At 35.3% G+C, this 21,547-nt stretch overlaps 1 long non-coding RNA gene across 1 annotated transcript; it reads right to left on the bottom strand.

Moving 5' to 3' along the window:
- Nucleotides 1-14,840: 14,840 nt before the first annotated feature.
- LOC147512858 (uncharacterized) lies at nucleotides 14,841-18,345 on the bottom strand. The gene is made up of 4 exons (XR_015217280.1): nucleotides 18,085-18,345; nucleotides 17,249-17,415; nucleotides 16,675-16,710; nucleotides 14,841-15,581 (listed from the first exon to the last, which is right to left on the bottom strand). It is a non-coding gene; the product is annotated as an uncharacterized LOC147512858 (long non-coding RNA).
- Between the last annotated feature and the right edge of the window lie 3,202 nt (nucleotides 18,346-21,547).

Here is a 21,547-nt window from a genome sequence, read left to right as displayed (position 1 = left end):
CCTTTAGAAACGCCCAGCCGTCACAATAAAAGGTATTTGTTTTTAGTCGGCCAACCCATTTCAAGCGCCATGCTTTTGCCGCACCTTTAGGGTGGCAATATCATACCTAGATACTAAACACCATTTACTCATCATTATGATTTTTTAATTTGGAAAATTCTACCCATTGAAATTTATGTATGTAGATACAATAAAAACACCATATTCAATTAGCAATAAATCATAACAAACTATACTTCATTAACTATTATCATCCTTTACAAAAGTATTTGAAGAATCTAGAAAATTAGTCTTTGACAATACATCATATCATATAATCTTTACAGAAATCAACTAAATATAGACATTCTGCAAAACTAGATTTGAACATCTACTAAAGATTTCTTCATTCATCTACCACAACCGATCTGCCAATCTGGTACAACAAATAAGCAATACATAAGTAAACTTAAAACAAACAATAAAAAATCTAAAACAATAAAAAACTAAAATGCACTCAAATAAGCAATACATGTGTAAGTATTTTTACCAAGTCAAAGTTATTATGGACCTAGAATGCACAAACACCACTGCCACAATTATGATCCCCACCTTTTGCACTATGGAAAAAAAAACTATATTAAGACTTGTCCCTGTAAAAAACTTACTTTAGAACAAGTGAGTTGATTAAATTCAGTTTACAAGACAAAATTTGTTCAAGGTGAAAAGAAAATATGCTTACTTATAGTAACAAACCTCTCCATTTCCGCCACACAACACTACCAAATTAGTGGTTGTGCACATCAATATGTCTCCATCGGCAACAAATTGCACTACAGAGAGTCCAGGAACACAGAAGGTGAACCAATGCAAAGGATCAAGATCCACCTAAAATACCAGTCACCAAGATAAGTGTAAATAGATTGTACAACCTGAAAGCATGCAGTGCCAAAGAATAAGAGATCCAGCAATGAAACTATCACTTAATGTGATGGAACCCAAACAACCTATCCTAGCTAGAATACGCTTTAAGGCATCCTTAGGCTCATGTCTAAGAGGGGGCAGAACATTTAAAAACTTCTCACGAGCATGAAGGGGGCATAACAACTTACATTGCATTCCACTTCTACCTTCTACCTTCTGGTAGCTAATTAACTTAATATAATTTTAGTATAGTATTTGGTACTAGCAGATGTACATGTGGATCACTGAGTTCTATTCTGAACTGGGATAAAAAGACATGGATGAGCAGATCTTAGGTACGCTAAATTTTAGAAGTTAGAACCATAACAAATTTGAACTTCATCAGTTTAGATGGTCATATCTATACGTGTTCAAAATAGGCAAAAACATGCATACATATACGAAATATTATGTTCTGAAATCCTGAAATCATAGTTTGTAAATCCAATTCAGTTTCAATAATAAAAAAACCTCACTCATTTGCTTGCCTCAAATCATTTCTACAGTAATCAACTATCAACTACATGTCATAATAACCATATAAATATAATACCAACACCAAGCACTATAGTTCAATTTTAGTTTCAGAAAAAAAAAATACAAAAAATAAATTGCATTACAGCAAACAAAAGTTCAATTTTAATTCCATAAAATAGAAGCTAAAGAACATCAAAAGAATAACTGAAAAAAAGTTAAAAGCTTTAACTTTATTTTGCAAAAACAGAGCAATATTCTTCGCCAGTGTACCTCCATGGCTTGGATCCCTATTGGTTGTCAAATTAAACAAAATGCTAAGATTAAAAGAAGGATCAAATAAATAAAATTGTTTTAATGAGTACTCTCAAGTCTTAATAGGTGATCCAAGCAAGATACCAATAGACGTACTATTTAAGGTGAAAGAGGCTTATAACGACACAGAAGTGAACCACTGTAGCTTGACCTTCTCAAGCTCAACGTTTTCAAGGTGCCGCCATAACATGGCTAGGACCAAATTGTACACCAAAAGGATGGGCTTGTAGACATGCTTAAAGTACTTGTTCAAGAAATCTTGACATTTCCACAACATACAAGTTAGTAAATAAAGAATATTATCAACTTTTATATCCACAACTCTTGTCCGTGTATAGGGTGATGTTGGTGGGTAATGATACTTATCATACATGAATCATCACTGTTTTTACTATTTTTATTCAAACTACATAATGATGTAAATAACAATACTTAAAATTAGTATATTTCAGGTGTAAATGTGTAATAACTCCTAAATTCAGTTTTATTAAATCTCAAAGAATTAGAGAATTTAAAACTAGTAAATTTAAAGATAGTTACAGTACCGCTTTTATGTAGTGAGGACCAAATGACCAATAATAAACTAGAGAACTGATGTTTCCTCAACTGGATGTAACCATAACAATCATAACAATCTACTGAGAAAAGTGATGAACTCACTTGCTCTATAAAGGGTGTTGGAGCAATGATTCAATTCTAAGATTTTCAATAAGATTTCGAAAGTTAGTCTGCTAGGTTCATAGACAAACATCCCAACATTGAAGTACAATGGAGGAGACCTTATCTCAGCAGGCCATGTCACCTTATCAGGGCATTGATGGCAGTACCCAACTGAGTACTGAGGCCAATGACTCCAAGTTTTCTTGCAAAAACAGTCTATCATAGCATAGAAGTACCTGTTTGGTGTGTCAAAGAGATGATCTATGTTCTCAAATGCTTGAATATCAGCGTCGATCAAGATAAACCATTTTGCTATACTCTTCAAACTACAAGAAATCATCAATATGGTTAGCATACTCGAGCAGTAAAAAAACGTAAAAGATATGTCTGTTTCGCTGGTATAATCACAAAAAAATTGGCAAAATAAAAGAAGACCTATAAGGTTCTCACTTGTATATCAAAGAATACTATAACATGGTTCGTACATTGCATAACTTCAAAACCCCATTTCTAAAACATACACTTCATAACTTCACAACCTTAAAATTTGTTAATAAATAGCAAAATGAAACCCAATCTTCAAGTTCAATTATGATAGACAGGAACAATTAATTGAAATAACGAATAAAAATTCAATATTTCAGTTCATCTGACATGAAATATTTACTGAATCACAACAAAATCGATATAAACTCAAACTTTACACACCCAATTAATCAAAAACTTAAACAAAGTCCTAATACTCTCAAGTACCCAAACAATCTGCACGAAACAGTAAACAAAAAAAAACAAATCTGCAAAACAAAACAAGCCACTTACCACTTCAATTAGCACAAATCAAGCAAGCCCAACTCTTAAAATCTGAAATAAAATAAGTAAAGATTAAAATTTGAACTTTTAAAATGAAATGAAGATGAAATGAAGTGAAATGAATATGAAAACGTACAGAAAAGTGAGTAGAATATAATGGAAGGTAGATCTGATGGTGTATGTGAATGTTAGTTAATCTAAATTAGATATTGTGTATGAAAGCTTCGTTTACGAGCTCGTTGAAGGAATGAAGCGAGATTGGGAGAGATAAGATTGCGAGATGTGGAGAGAAAGAGGATGTGTACTGGAGATGGAGGAAAGAAATTTTGGTTGAGATAGAGGAGGGAGAATGGAATATAGGGTTTTTTTTTGTTCTTTCTAATTTTATTTTCTAATTTTTGAGGATTGGAAGCAGGAACATGAAAACTCTAGCGGGCAAAAAATATTTTCAGCCAAAAACTATATGTCCATCCAAACCAAAGCCAATTAGCAACACCAGGAAGGTCGCAACAAGGGACTACACCAGCGGCGCCAAGCGGGTCGCAATAGGGATTTAATTTATAGCAGCACCACACTCGTTGCCAACAACAAATATTTTCAATTTAATTATATTTTTAAATTTAAGTGCACACTTTTGCAACACTCAAGGTGTCGCTCTAGGTATTTTCCAAATTGAAAATTCTATTAAGACGGATGATCTTTAGCAACGCCAAATGGTGTTGTAAAAGATGGCTTTTTGCAACAAATTTTAGGCGTGGCAAAAGAGTGCGCTGCAACAGACCCCTTTTGTTGTAGTGTCTCATAGTATAAATTCTCAACATAATATTACTCTCACCATTGTTTCTTTGTGCTTGATTAATTAGATTCTATTTAGTCTTGGCAGTTTAGGAGTGGAACAAATCCTGATTTTTAATATATTACTTCATTATTATTTGAGAGTAGGAATATTGATTTAAGCAATTATTTAGTTAATTGATTATTTTTATTTACGCATAGATAGTTAGTTAACATAAATTTGGTCTTTATCAAATGGCATCGCTACCATCTTAAACTCTTTCAGGACAAGAATTCAATTGGTTGAATCCAAGGGGCAATCCCCCTGTCACAGCCCGAATTTCTAAACAATTAAAAAAAATGAATATTTGAAATATAAATATCTCAAACATCACTCTTTTCAATTGTCTAAAAACTCAGGCTCTGACAGGGTGGATACAACATATGTCAAAACCTAAAACCCACATCATAAAGAATCTTAACAACAAAAATAATCTCCAAAATTCTCATTATTTCTTTATAAAAAATCTATCTTCTGCCCCAATAAAACATCAAATCACTCTAAGAATAACAGGTCTTCAACATCGTATTTTCATGTCATATGAAAAGAAAACTACATTATTACATACTTCTAAAAGATCAGACCTAATAAAATAAACTCCCGGACTGCTCCAGATCAAATCCAAATCAAACGCCACGGTTCCACTGCCTTCCACCTATGTTCCCAAGAACACACCCACGTTGCCAAAACAAAGCAAACATGGGTTAGCAAAAATGGAATTTGCTGGTATGAGTAGACTAACCACATATAACATTATCATATTTTAATTATCCAAACAATCACGTTATATTTTCCAATAACTTAATCATTCTCAGCTTGGAAGACAGGTAGTTCCGTCATTTCAACCGGCATATTTTCTCCCCAAGCAAAACTTCCATTATATTAACTCATTCTAATAACTCGTTTTAATATCTAAATCATTGAATTAAAACTTACCGATATCCACTGCTGTATAAGGGTAGGACCGCGTCCCTACACAAAATGTTATTAAGTCATACCCTCCTGCAAAAGAAAGTTAGAACTTCTATATAACATATGTAGATATTATATTAGGTATTCAAAAGTAAACCCAAACACTCGCATAATCAAATAATACAACTAACCCATAGAAGGCTTAATACCTTAGTTCCTCTCTAGGGCAGTCCAAAGAATCTGGTCATTCATGGCACATTCAATGAATACCCGGGTCATTCATGGCACATTCAATGAATACCCATATATAATGCTAACGGGTCATTTATGGCAAATTCAATAAATGCCCACCTAACATATGACATCAACAGTCATAAAACTCAATTCCAAAACTTGAGGCGTGGAGAGGTCTAAAAGAGTGCGGTAAATTGTTTACGCATTATAGAACTTTATTGCATGTATTATTTCAGAGAACGAAAGAGTATCTTGATTCATTTATTTGATTTACGCGTTATTAATTAGATTAATGTCTAAGTGTCATAACGTTGTATATCATAAAAGACGAAAATATCACATAGTAGTTAATACACATATACACGTATATCAAATCATAATCCTAGTTAAAAAGTCAAATTTAGGTCAACTGGTCAAAGTCAACCCTAGTCAACAGTCAAAGTCAACTCTGGTCAAAGTCAAAGTCAACTCTGGTCAAAGTCAACATCAACTCTGGTCAAAGTCAATCTAACCAAAAACCCGAAGACTAAGGCCCAAAACCCTTGGCCTTTCCCAAGCCCAATTTAAACTTAAACCCATGAGTGAATATCCAAAAATCACTCAAGTCCACTTGCCTGAGTCGGCCCAAGCCCAATCTAAACTTACTGTTCATAACTTATAACCTGACCCACTTGGAATTATAAAACCAGCCCACACAATCAAAAACCGGCCCAAAGAACTAAAGAAATGAGCTGGCCCAAACAAACAATCTAAGGCCCAAAACAAAAATTTGATTTCGGCCCAACACAAGCCCAACCGACCACCAACAAGTCTCCTCCTTCACCGCGAAAGACTCTCCTCCACCGCCTACCACCACCAGCCACCACTCATCACCTCCTCATTCCAATCCAGCAGTTTCACCCCTCATAAAAACCCAAACAACTTTAACTCACGAAGAAACTCCAATTTCAAGTTTCGAAAAACACTTCCCCAACTATAGATCTGGATTCTCGACGCCATTGATGCGTCTTCAAGCTCCCAACAGCTGCCCCCTCACTCTACCGCACCCAAATCAATCCTCAATAACCCATAACCAACCAACAATCAACACATTTAAAACAACAAGAGTTTAAACCAACCCAAACAAAACTGGCGACTCCATTAACAGTTTCTTCAAAGCTTCGACAACCGCCTCTCACGACACCAACAATCACCCTCAATTCAAACCAACACTATACTATACCAACAAATCCGATTTCCAACATCATCCAACAAATACACAAATTAACAGTTCAAAAAAACAAAATCTACACAACCCACGATATCCGCGATTATCAAAAGTATTAAGGAGGTGACGGTGTTTGGGGCTCGCGCCTCCATGATATAGTATGGAGGTGACAGTATCGCACTAAAGAGTTTCAACAGCAGTCCAAAAATTACACACAGAATAGAATGAACAGGAAGAATAAACATAAAACTTATATATTTTGATAATAAATCCGTAGATTTGAAATTGATGAAAAAAAACATCGTTATAGTAGTCCGTGAGAGATAAAATCTATTCACCTGTAGCGCTCTCCGATTATCAGCCAGCTACAAGAAAAACTTCCCTTTCTTCTTTCAGAAAAATCCCGTTTTTCTGTATAAAACTCTCGCTGTGTTTTTCCCCAAAACTCTACGTGAGAAAACTCGCCGAAAAACAAGGACAACCCTTATCTATTTACCTACGGGCTTTTATCCGTAACTGCTGGATATCATCTATCCATTTTATCTATTTTCATTCTTATTATTATTTATTCTTATTATTTTTATTTTTATTATTATTCTTAGGAAAATAAAATAATAAAACACGGGGTGTTATAATATACACACCTTAAAAGGATCTCGTCCCGAGATTCAAGGTAGAGTGTAGATTAACCAAACAAACAAGATCATCAACCAATATATATATATATATATATATATATATATATATATATATATATATATATATAAAAGACATACGTGTATACGTAAGTATACACACCTTAAAAGGAATAAACGTAATTAGTTTTCTTCAATTGCCAACACTTAATTAAAATCATTCTTTCACAGTTCAACAGATTCATATATATCATCAACGACTTATACTATGTCCACTATCACATAGGATCAAACACCTACAATGTGATGCATGCACACTGGCTCCCACACCAACGATATGCAAGTATACACTGGTTCACACACCAACGATGCATACTAACTCTCTACCATCACCTAGGATCAAACACCAACAATGTGTGGTATGCACACTAGATCACACTCCAACGGTGTACATGTATACACTGGATCAAACTCCAACGATGCATACAGAGAGATGTTATGTATATTGGATCACACACCAACGATATACATAACTTGGACAATATATAAAAACTTTCAACTCCAACCTTTATCAAAAGGGTTTTCCTTATTCCTTGGGTAAATTCCAAATTACTCAAATATGAAAATTTTAAAATAACAATTTCTTCTTTAGCCAATACTTACTTAAAATAGAAAACTCCATTAGGGAAAACAACACTATAACCTGCTGCACAATTTCGATTATAAATCATAAGAAACTAACCGTTAAAATAACCAACATTTTATTTTCATAATCATACGATAATTTCTTATATGCTAAGTACCAATAAAGGAACTAATAAACAACAAATTCAAACATACCTAACATTAACCAGTGCAATTCTTAGCATAGTGTCCCAACTGTTCACATTTATAACACTTGCCTACTAGTTCATTTGGTTTAGAACATCTTCAAATAGTATGCCCAACTTCCCCGCAGTTCAAACAATTACCATCAAATCTCTTTAGCGAAGCACTCGCGTCCTTATTCACATGCTTATTGGTTTGCCTATTATATGGGTGATGCTGACTTTTTCTCTGCCCTTGACGTGGCTGACTAGAAATAAGGTGTAAGTTGGCTTGTTTTGGGGCATTCTCTTTAATCTTCTCATCTTTGGGTTTATTATCCAATTGTTCATATCTTAATGCCAAATCTAACACGCGATCGAAAGTTTCTGAATCAAAGGGTATCAAATAACTCGATAGATATGGCTCTAGTCCACGGATGAACTTCTGGTTCTTCTTTACTTGGGTATCCACTAGATAAGGAGCATACCTCGATAGTTCATTGAACTTAGTCACGTACTCCGTAACAGTTTTCCCTCCTTGGGTCAGATGAAAGAATTCCTCAGTTAATTGCTCCTTAACAGATTTAGGAACAAACCTTCCCTCAAATCTTACCTGGAAATCCTCCCAAGTCATAGTTTCCTCATCCACATTATCCTTGATAGACCTCCACCAAAATAAAGCTGACCCCTCCAACTAGTGAGAAGCCAACTCTTGCTTCTACACCTCAGTGAGTTGCATCTTAGCAAACACGGACTCACACATAGTAACCCATTTCTCAGCATCAATGGCCCCTTTCTCTCCCTTGAACTTCTGGCCTCCTAAATTTGCAAAATCCTTGTTTCTCCTCGCAAAAGGATCCCTTAGATTAGCATGTTGACCCCTCTGAATAGTTTGCACCAACTGAGTTAATATTTCTCCCAAATCAGCAGATATAGTATTACTTCCAGTACCAGTAATGTCATTTTCATCGCCAGCCATCACCTTAAAACAAAACGGACTTCTATTAGTACTCCAAACATCTTAAACTCAAACACACCCAATCACCACATTCCGAGGATTACCTAGACCTTCCAAATCTAGGCTAACCTAAACTCCGATACCAAAATGTCACAGCCCGAATTTCTAAACAATTAAAAAAAATAAATATTTGCAATATAAATATCTCAAACATCACTCTGTTCAATTGTCTAAAAATCCAGGCTATGACGGGGTGGATACAACACATGTCAAAACTTAAAACCCACATCATAAAGAATCTTAACAACAAAAATAATATCCAAAATTCTCTTTATTTCTTTATAAAAAATCTATCTTCCGTCCCAATAAAACATCAAATCACTCTAAGAATAACAGGTCTTCAACATCGTATTTTCATGTCATATGAAAAAAAAACTATGTTATTACATACTTCCAAAATATCAGACCTAATAAAATAAACTCCCGGACTGCTCCAGATCAAATCCAAATCAAACACCGCGGTTCCACTGCCTTCCACCTATGTTCCCAAGAACACACCAACGTTGCCAAAACAAAGCAAACGTGGGTTACCAAAAATGGAATTTGCTGGTATGAGTAGACTAACCACATATAACATTATCATACTTTAATTATCCAAACAATCACGTTATATTTCTTCATAACTTAATCATTCTCAGCTTGGAAGACAGGTAGTTCCGTCATTTCAACCGGCATATTTTCTCCCCAAGCAAAACTTCCATTATATTAACTCATTCTAATAACTCGTTTTAATATCTAAATCATTGAATTAAAACTTACCGATATCCACTGCTGTATAAGGGTAGGACCGCGTCCCCTGCACAAAATGTTATTAAGTCCTACCCTCCTGCAAAAGAAAGTTAGAACTTCTATATAACATATGTAGATATTATATTAGGTATTCAAAAGTAAACCCAAACACTCGCATAATCAAATAATACAACTAACCCGCAAGGCGAATACCTTAGTTCCTCTCTAGGGCAGTCCAAAGAATCTGGTCATTCATGGCACATTCAATGAATACCCGGGTCATTCATGGCACATTCAATGAATACCCATATATAACGCTAACGGGTCATTTATGGCACATTCAATAAATGCCCACCTAACATATGACATCAACAGTCATAAAACTCAATTCCAAAACTTGAGGCGTGGAGAGTTCTAAAAGAGTGCGGTAAATTGTTTACGCATTATAGAACTTTATTGCATATATTATTTCAGAGAACGAAAGAGTATCTTGATTCATGTATTTGGTTTACGCGTTATTAATTAGATTAATGTCTAAGTGTCATAACGTTGTATATCATAAAAGACGAAAATATCACATAGTAGTTAATACACATACGCACGTATATATAACGGACTTAGCCTAAAGCCAAGCATGCCAATAGCCCTAGACCTATCCTAATAACCCAAATCATAATCCGAGTTAAAAAGTCAAATTTGGGTCAACTGGTCAAAGTCAACCCTAGTCAACTCTGATCAAAGTCAAAGTCAACTCTGGTCAAAGTCAACATCAACTCTGGTCAAAGTCAATCTAACCAAAAACCCGAAGACTAAGGCCCAAAACCCTTGGCCTTTCCCAAGCCCAATTTAAACTTAAACCCATGAGTGAATATCCAAAAATCACTCAAGTCCACTTGCCTGAGTCGGCCCAAGCCCAATCTAAACTTACTGTTCATAACTTATAACCTTACCCACTTGGAATTATAAAACCAGCCCACACAATCAAAAACCGGCCCAAAGAACTAAAGAAATGAGCTGGCCCAAACAAACAATCTAAGGCCCAAAACAAAAATTTGATTTCGGCCCAACACAAGCCCAACCGACCAACAGGTCGTCTCCTTCAGCTGGTGAGCAGCTCTCCTCCACCGCCTACCACCACCAGCCACCACTCATCACCTCCTCATAAAAACCCAAACAACTTTAACTCACCAAGAAACTCCAATTTCAAGTTTCGAAAAACACTTCCCCAACTATAGATCTGGATTCTCGACGCCATTGATGTGTCTTCAAGCTCCCAACAGCTGCCCCCTCACTCTACCGCACCCAAATCAATCCTCAATAACCCATAACCAACCAACAATCAACACATTCAAAACAACAAGAGTTTAAACCAACCCAAACAAAACCGACGACTCCATTAACAGTTTCTTCAAAGCTTCGACAACCGCCTCTCACGACACCAACAATCACCCTCAATTCAAACCAACACTATACTATACCAACAAATCCGATTTCCAACATCATCCAACAAATACACAAATTAACAGTTCAAAAAAACAAAATCTACACAACCACAGTATCACAGTATCAAAAGTATTAAGGAGGTGACGGTGTTTGGGGCTCGCGCCTTCATGATATAGTATGGAGGTGACAGTATCGCACTAAAGAGTTTCAACAAAGAAATTCAAAATTACGCCATTTAATAGAATGAAGCGGGGAAGAATAAACATAAAACTTATATATTTTGATAATAAATCCGTAGATTTGAAATTGATGAAAAAAAACATCGCTATAGTAGTCCGTGAGAGATAAAATCTACTCACCTGTAGCGCTCTCCGATTATCAGCCAGCTACAAGAAAACCTTCCCTTTCTTCTTTCAGAAAAATCCGTTTTTCTCAGATAAAACTCATTTTGTGTTTTCCCCTAAACTCTACGTGAGAAAACTTACAGAAAAACAAGGACAACCCTTATCTATTTACCTACGGGCTTTTATCCGTAACTGCTGGATATCATCTATCCATTTTATCTATTTTCATTCTTATTATTATTTATTCTTATTATTTTTATTTTTATTATTATTCTTAGGAAAATAAAATAATAAAACACGGGGTGTTATACCCCCATTCTCAACGCACCCACCCTTTTATTTTTTTATTCCTATTTCTTGCATTTTCGGTACTGTTCACTATTTTAGGCACAGGGGCGCCCGCCCTCCATTTTGCCTTGTTCAAAGTGTGCCCGCCCTCCCTTGTGTCTGCGAATTCACAGTGAAGAACACTGCAGCAAAGATATTTTTAAATTTCGAAAAATTTTGAAAATTTACAGGCATAATCCTTAAGGTGTTATTGATTTACTAAAATATTTTCAGAGTTTTTCAAGTTATTTTACCTTGCGAACTAATACCATCTTTATAGTGTTGCATTTCAGCTTTCAAACCGTAAGGTTTGGGAAAAACTGAAGAGTAAGGTTATTTAGACAGTTCCAAAAATTCTAAGATTTTTACAGGAGTATCTATCATAAGTCAAAAGTCTGCAGTAAAAATTTGAAGTGTTTTTTATTTGTTTTGACCACCTAACTAGTGGATTGTTTATAGTGTGTTTCTGCAGTTTTGCAACACTTAATTTCTGGAACAACAGCCGATAAGTAGAGTTTGTAGAACTTCAATTGCTCTAAAACTTTTACAGGAACCCGCATGATCTGTCAGAAGTGTCTAGTAAAAGTTTGGAGATTTTTGGCTCTGTTTTGATTAGTTCACCATTCGGTTGTTTGTGTTGTGTCCGAAAACTGTTTCACAAATTTTGCAGGGTAGTAGAAAGACTTTCATAACTCCGATTGATCTGAAATTTTACAGGCGACTTTTTAGATGTCTTAGCAAACTATTATAAAAAATTTCAAATTTTTTGGAGCACGCTCCCATACCCTATTAACCCTATTTCTGAGGTGCACCCACGCTTTAAGTACTGGACATCGAGTCAGGCAAGACTGCGCCCGTGCCCTTCTACGCCTATTTCCAAGCGCGCCCGTGCCCATCTGAAGCAAAGCCCAATTTTTCACAGGTTAGCCACCGACTCTCGTTTTGTTCATATTTTTATATATATTTAGTGAATCCATCTTCTTAATTACATTGAGATTGCGTATCAAAGACGTTATTCATACGCGTAGCAAGGAGGCATTTAGGTACTCCTTCTTCCACTCCTCGTTTCTTCTGTTAGAGGAGTTTCAATTCTAGTATAATCAGGCTTGTTTTTCGTAGACCCAAAACCACATGCCTATCTAGAATTTCACACTACGTCTACATCAATGGCTAAAGAAACAGAGACTCCTCTCTCTGATTTTTATAAAGCACTAAACGATGGCCCTAAGTCGTGCATCGTTCTTGCAGACCTAGTGGGGGATTTTTGAATTCCCCCAAATATATTTAACTTGTTACCGGTTTTCCATGGTTTAGACCACGAGAAGCCTTATCAACACATGCGTAGGATAGAACAAGTTCTCACTACATTCCATCATACTAGCGTAAGTTTGGATCAAGTTAAACTTAGGGTGTTTCCATTCACCCTAGCCAACAAGGTGGCGTCTTGGTTAACTGCCCAAACGCTAAACTTTGTGGACTCATGGGCTAATCTTGTTCAATTGTTCATGGAACAGTTTGACTCACCCCTGAAGACAGATGAAATGCTTCAAAATATTCATTTCTTCTACCAGAATCCTCATGAATCCTTTTCACAGGCCTGGAATCTTTTCACTGATCTTCTCATTGAATGCCCGCATCATAATCTTGCGAAAGACACGCTTGTTCATACCTTCTTCAAGGGGCTTTTACATCGTCATAAGGAGGTTCTAGATATCATGACTGGGGGTAATTTTCTTAGTAAAGGAGTCTTGGAGGCTTATAAATTCTTAGAAGATCAATCTAAGAGGAACAACAATTGGGGAGGTAACGACTCTTCCGGCTCCACTCCTTCTTCTTTTGAGGTTAAACATGATCCCAAGCTTAAAACTTTTATCGATGCCCTCATTAAAAAGGTAGATGTCGTCTCTGTTCAACAATAGCCCACTCTAGTCATGAACATTAACTCTACTCGTTGTAATGTCTATTTTAGTCTTGAGCATGTAGACTTCTATTGTCCTCTTGTCTATGCACAACCACCACCACCACCATAACCATCAAACTTCAACCAGTTAACTCCACATCAAGGACAAGGAAACTTAGGTGACCAGAATAGAAGTTTAGTGCCCATGACCCAGAACTATCAACACCAAGACATGAACGCTCAACAAGCCTTAATTCCAGTCTAACCATCTACAGAAAAAGTAGTAGTGACCTTATTGGAAAAACAAAATCAAATTATGCAACAAAACTCCAACTTGATGAAAGATCAGCATAATCAAAACTCTAATATGATGAAACAAACGATGCAAATGATGCAATCTTTGTGCTAAAAGGTTATTAACATGTCTCCTAACCAAAATAATAACCAAATAGGCGTGTTTCCAGGTCAAGCAGTGCCTAATCCTAAGTCAACAAACACCGCCTTCGAAATAAATAGTATCCAGTATAATGGTAATATAACCCCAGGGGACCTACATGCAGTCACTACCCTTCATTCAGGGAGTGTAGTTGATAACAAAGTGATTATGCTTACAGATTGCTCGCAAACGGAAGCTGAATATGAAACCATACAGAATACTGTCATAGAAACTGAAGACTCTACAACTGTAGAAGTTCCAGTCCAACCACAACCAAGAGGTACAACCTTACTAAATACCACCATAGAAATTGATGATCCTACACCTGTAGAGGTTCCAATATGGACACCTAGATGGAAAATGGCCAAAGATAAAGAAAATACTAATAACACTTTTGACCCTTATGCTAAATATAGAGATAAACCACCGTATCCCCATACACTAATTGTGTCTAAAAAGGATGAGAATTTTGATAAGATTAGGGAAGTGTTTAAAAATCTGACTATAAACCAATCTTTTCTAGATACTATAAAAAGTCTACCTGGATACGCTAAGTTTCTAAAAGAGTTGTGCACCAAGAAGAGGAAAACCAACATACCCAACGAAGCCTTCTTAACTGAACAATATCCCTCTTTATCTGAACATAACGGAATTATTAAGTACAAGGACCCTAGTCATCCTACTGTACAATGCACCTTGGGAGATTACATAATAACAACTAGCACCGTAGTGCAGTGCTAATGAGTCATCCATTTTGCAAGTGAATTAAATGTAGAAAACTATATCTAAACAGTACCAACAACCCATTTCCTTGATAAGAACAAATTTAGTCTATATTAATTTCTTTCAGCATGGCAAGTAATTTCTTTTTTCTAATAATAGAAAAAAGAGTACATAAAGAATTAACCTTCAATCCAAGATTTGAGCTAGAACAATACCTGAAGGTGAACTTGGATTTCATTCTTCTGAATCTAATGACTCGAAACTAAATTTTTGCCTTGCAGTCATATCACAGAAATAATTATTGTTTCCCACAACCTTTAAAATAGAAGAAAATCAGTCAGTATGCCAATTCTTCATCCTCCTAAGGAATGAAATAAGAGAAAGAAAAACACATATTAGAGGAACACATAACAACTTATAGGTCAGACAGTACAAAACACTTAGAACAATTTAGAGATGATTCGCCACCTGCCTATGAACCTTATTGAACTCTTCCATTTCAATAAAATATATAGAACTGCTTCCATTTTGCAAGAAACCAGACATGGGTCCAAGATAAAAGGATAACTAAAGAGATCATTACATGATTTAGAAAATATATAACATAAACACACATCAAAATCTTAGAATGTAGATCCAATTCTCAAGAAGAAGATAAGAAATATTATATTACCAGTACTAAGTAGTGGAAAGAAAAAAGCAATATCATCATTGGGTCTAGCAAACAAACCTGATATTGATGCCCAGGGTCATATATAATGAGTTGTATGTATGCTCAAGACACGCAATACTTCATTCCAGCTATACTCAAGAATTGGACTTGTTATCTTCCTACAAATAGACAAAGGATAAGAATGGCATTCAAGAAAAAAATAGCTACTCGATGCTTCCAAGAAACAGGTTTTTTAACACGTACTAATGTCTACCAAATAGATGAGAATATGAGATACAATAATACAATGCAATGACACCCCAGTTCTCTATCTAAAGTAATGCTAGGCTGTTTCACACTAGATTTTGAAAGCTCTTGGGGAATGAGGCTTGGTGGCATCCCCATCGAGACTAGCGACTAGCGCAGTGCCGCGAACTATTGATCGAGAATAAGCAATACTCTTTCTCCTGTCCTCTTGGAATGCAAGTGAAGGAGGGGTTATCAATGCCATGGTAGTTTTCCATAAGACAAGCTACGATTGGGCACCGAAAAAAAGGTAAGCTTACTTATCAAGTTAATAACATACTTTGCGAAGTTCAGCAGTTCTATTTTAGATGTTGGATTTCTTGGTTGGTCATGTAAAAAAGTATTAAGAAACAAGCACATGAAACTTGGGAAAAATCAAATTTGACTCATTTAACGTGGCCATACAAACTTGGAGGAGGCAACAAACTATTGTATGTACTATTTAAAACAAAATATTTGGAACGCATTGTACACAGAAGGCAACGGAATAAAATATTTAGTACAAGGCTTGTACGAACATCCAACCATTATACAGTCTTAAGCATATGACTATAAATCCACAAATGATGCTACCACAAACTCACAAAGCTTTTTGGTATTAAGATAGCAATATTGCCGCACAATCATTTTTTTTTTTTTTTTTTAAGTTTGAGAGAAAGATTGTTACACAAGAGAAAGCAAAGCCCATGTCCAATCACCTTAAGGCCCCTCACTTGAGTCAAGCCCTCATTCTTGAGCTCGACAAAAATGAACAAACCCAAAAAGATTTAACCTTTTACCTACACAGGAAAACTTTTGCAAAAATCAGTAGACAAATCCCTTCAATATATAAGTAAATAGAACAAATATGAGATAAAGGAAAAAAGGAAAGGAATTTATAACCGAAAACACATGATAGATTCAGAAAACCCCATTGAATCCATAATAATAATAAAACAAGAAGAATGAAAAAGGGAAGAAATTTACCTCGATTTGGAGAAGGAACTTTGATTTGAGTGAACTCTAGCAAAAGAAATTTACCCATTTCAATTTAACAAACAAATATCGGATGAAAAACTTAAACTTGAAGCTTTAAAGCATTGACTAAATATTATTATGGTTTTTTTTTGGGGGAGAGAGAGAGCTTACAATTTCACAGTAGAGCTCTTGATTCAGTGACAAAACTCATGGCTTGTTAGAACTTAGAAGTCACCTTTTTTTCTCTCTCTTCTATTTCCACTAGGGTTTCTAACTGGTATAATGAGCGCGAGAATGAAAAATTACCCCGCGACGAGTTCTTGAAAATTCAAGCACTACCGCTACCGTTGTGGATGCACTACACTAAAGCTCATCCTTTATTTTACCTTATGCCAATATACAACAGGCTTAGGCTATATAGGACAGTTCTTGCAGTCCTACATTAAGGACAGTCAACACAGTCCTAACAAGATGTCGTTATTAATCAATTCTGGTGTAGTTAAAGAAGGGCAACAACAAATATGATAGTTATGTATTTGTATGCAACGGTAAATTCATATAGAAGCAGACTTTTCACACACACCTGGCAGGCGAGATCACCAAAGAACTTGGATTTTCATGGACAACTAAACTATAGATTTATGGCTTCTACTGAACCCACAAACATCCAACCAGATAAATATAACCAAATAAGCTCCAATGTCTAAATTCCACCGCCAATCAACTCCAACACGCACTGTCCCCTCCGTTCTGCACACCCAGTAAGTGATTACAACTTGAATAAAATTGAAACTAGAAATTACCACTTAAATGCAACTAAAGAATCAGTTAAAATAAATCAGACCATAAACGTACAAAAGCTCAACCAATAAGGGGCCTTCATTATAAAGAACACAAGGAGATGCTTGCAAGGGGATGCATATAGTAATAAAAAAGAATGAGGCATTGTGGAAACTGGAGCTATGTTATGTATCTATGTATTATTTCAATTCCAGTGTCAAAATGAAGAAGCCTAATGAGGGTTGGCCGGGCACCTAGCTCTAAAATTATTTTCTTCAAGTAGTAAAGAGAATTAAGTACCAAAACTAAACCCAGTTATGTAAATTGAGCTATTAGATCCTAATCAGGACAAAAAGGATATTAGTATAGTTCCTAGTGCACGTCGTGCATGTTTTCAGCAGTAACTTTGACATTGTTTGATGCTTTCATGGTCTGAAATTTACAAGCTTGAATCAACCCCAATTCCAGAAACAACAATAAAACCATTCAAGATGTAATTTTGTTTCAGCAAACTAATACTTCAACTTGTACTCAAATTCACTCAAATTCAAGGATTACAAGTTTTGTTAAAAACACAATTGGCAAAGTTGAAAACTAAACTCGATGAATCAAAGAAGATACGAACTAAAATCAACTAACCTGTGCCAGTTCCCTTGTTAGGTTGCTCTTCTCTGATAGAGGCATGTTCATTCCCTATTTGTAAGAGAAAACAGTTGTTGCCCAAGCACATCATTAGTTCTTCCAATCGAGTTTGTACCACAATTGAAATATGAAGCCCTAACCGTATGAATATGCATCTCAAAGAAGAAATTACCCAAATCTCAGTACTAATTTCTTTGAACAAAAAATGAGAAAGCAACTAGATTTCACGGAAGAGACTAACCAATAAGCATAAAAAGAAGTTGAAGAGGTTCTAATTAAGAAGGAACCAGAACTCGTGCTATTAAAACAAAAAACTTGGAAATTCGCTAGCTAGGGTTTGGGTAGAAGGAGAGAGTGAGAGAGAAAGCGTACCTGGTTCACTTCCTTCTTTGACAGAGGAGACGAGATTTTCATGGAGGCATGAAGACTTGAGAGAGATGAGCATCGAAGAGAACTTTGTTTTATTTAGTTCTAATATTTTCCGTTAGTTCCACATATACCCTTTTGGTCTTTGCGTTAGATGTTTTTTCTTTTTTTTAATTTGTTTCCTAACGAAATTAATTGTTACTAAACATTAAAATAATACTTTTATAATAATTGGAAAAATAAAATAAAATATACTAACGGATACGAATGAACCTAACAGTTATGTCTGTTAGAAAGGTAGTAACGGATATATGTGTTACAAATGAGAATTTTGCTGCGTTACAAAATGACTCTTATGGTGTAGTGACTGCTCTATTAGACCTGGGGGCGAGTGTTAACTTTCTACCTTTTTATTTATATAAACAACGAGGTTTAACAAAACTTCAACCAACCAAAATGACTTTGCAGTTAGCCGATCATTCTATTAAGTATCCTAATGGCATAGTTGAAAATATATTCGTTAAAGTTCAAGACTTTTACTATCCAACCAACTTCGTTATTCTCGACACAGAAGTTGCTCATGATTCCATTCCCATCATCTTAGGGCGTCCTTTCTTGGCAACTGCCAATGCACAATCAATTGTCGGGAAGGCTCAATGACTCTTTCTTTTGGAAATCTTTCTATGGAAGTTAACATGTTTAGACAAAAGCAAGGTCAACTAGGTTTGCCTGTAGAAGGAAAAGTGAAGTCCATTAAGAGTTTTGTATCTAACATTAGTGCGGCTGACGCTTTCGTCCCCACACTAGTACATACCCCTCTTATGGAAGAAGACAAAGATTACAATTTCTACTCCCTAAACGTAGATAACATTAAGGAAGATTTCCTTCTACTCTTTTGCAATCCTTCTTTGCCACCTCGCGAGTCCCCTCCTATTGACATCCATTCATCTCTTAACGCCACGATGAAAGAAAAAAAATTCACCCTCTATCCCAGTGATTCTTCTGACGTACCTATTGAGGAATGTCTTGCATATCTCAAGGCCTCTGATGATATAGAACTAAGAACACTAGTTGAGCACCATTCACCCACCTCACATCCTCATGTCACTCATTCACCTTCCATCATGAATGTTCCTCGCCCTCTACCTTTTCAAAGAACCATTGAGTTTGCACTTGACCTTTTGGATTCTCCTGGGATTCCTGATTTTCTAAACCCTCTTGATACGGAAATAATACCCAAGGACCGGCCATCTGACACTTTTTCATTTTTTTTCCATTCCATCCTTCTAAATCTTATACACATCTCACGTATTTTCCAAAACCATCCATTTTCTCACGCTCATTTACTTGGCCTCCCTTTTGTAAGAGGAAAAAGAAGAAATTGTATGCTCGATTAGGTTCTAGATCCATCAGAATTCACTCCCATTCCACTAAGCCACGTCATAGGAAATCTTGGTGTTTGATTATGTTTGATGGTGCATTCCTTGTTAACTATTTATGGAAAGATCCACAATTATTTAGATTATTGATATATGGTAAACTACATGTTACTACATATATATCACATTAAGTTTAGGGAATCTGACTTTAAAATACCCAAGTTTTTGTACAATACCACCTTTATGGGTATATGCCAAACAAAAATTTTCAAACTTAAAAAGAGTTTTCCAATTTTGTTTAGGGGTAATATATTTTGGTATTTCATTTCAAAACGTTTTGCCCCCCATTGCCTGTTTAGTTAGTACGTAACCATTTAATTGTGCTTCATGTTATCATATCATCTTTATAATATTTCTGTTACAGGTACTGCCAATTTTTGCCACGTTTCTATGGTAAATTCTTTCCTCATCTCTTTACACTTTGAAGACAAAGCGTTCGATTGTTTTGGGGTGGGATAGAAACATTTGAAAAAATTAGGCACTTTTAGGATGTAAATTACCCACTTTTCTTTATAAAATATTTAAAAAAATCATAAATACTGTTTATACTAGGCTCTTAGTGATAATGGTATTGTTCCCTTCTCCATGATGAAATTAGTCTAGAAATCTCATGTAGCACTTGAATTAAGATTTATTTTTTGAGACTTAGATTAATATATAGGTAATAGTCATTACATATTTTCATGAACATCTTGCATGAGCATCTTTGATTGTACTTGGCAGTATTTTTCTGGGACCTAGATTAGAGCATGGACCAAAATATCTCCGATATATATCGGTATTTTGGTACACCGACATTGATATTTCCGATATATATCCACCGAATATAGAACCCTTTTTTCCCGATATATATCGAAATTTCAGATATAAAACTTTATATCGCCGATATAATTGATATTTACGATATATATCGTTTGACTTTTTGACCATTTTTTAATATAAATCTGATATTTCCGATATTTTGTCGATATTTTTGATATTATATTTCCGATATATTTGATATTTCTGATATTTTAAATAGTTTGGACTGGTCACAAAAAAATGGATATATCCAATATATTCGATATATATCGGTTTTTGGGTACATCAATATCGATATTTTGGGCCTTGGGTTAGAGTACTTAATACATATCCAGTGCGCATCTAGCCTAAAAGCCTCATAAGAGTGAAATATCTGAGTGATGACACAAGGGAGAAGTAAATTCCGAGTAGAGAAATTACACATCCACTTGCTTGATCATCATACCATATCCTAAGCGAGAATTTAGGCCCTCTTTGGATCGATATAGCTAGAAATGCACACCTATATGAAATTTATTATCCGCTAGTAGCCCCATTAAGCCTTTCATTAGCCTTTTCACAAACCAAAAATCCTTTACCCAATAAAACCAAATAAAAAACTAAAATCAGCCTACCTATCTAGATAAGTATGAGAAATACGATGAGTGAAGAAAAGAGAAGATAAAAACTTGTGTAAACAAAAATTAGTTAGTTGTTTCAAAAAAGAAAAAGAAAAGAAGTTTTCATCCAAAGAAAATAAAATAAAATAAAAATAAAAATAAAAATAAAAATAAAATAAAAACTCTAAAACTAGAATAAAATGAGTCAAAAAGCCAAAATAAAAAGGCTAAGGACGGAAACAAAGTGTAGAAGCA

The sequence above is a fragment of the Coptis chinensis genome, chromosome 3, assembly GCF_015680905.1.
Source record: "Coptis chinensis isolate HL-2020 chromosome 3, ASM1568090v1, whole genome shotgun sequence".
NCBI classification, from domain to species: Eukaryota; Viridiplantae; Streptophyta; class Magnoliopsida; order Ranunculales; family Ranunculaceae; genus Coptis; species Coptis chinensis.
Note: the sequence above shows the minus strand (reverse complement) of the source record. Positions and strands in the feature narration are given on the sequence as shown.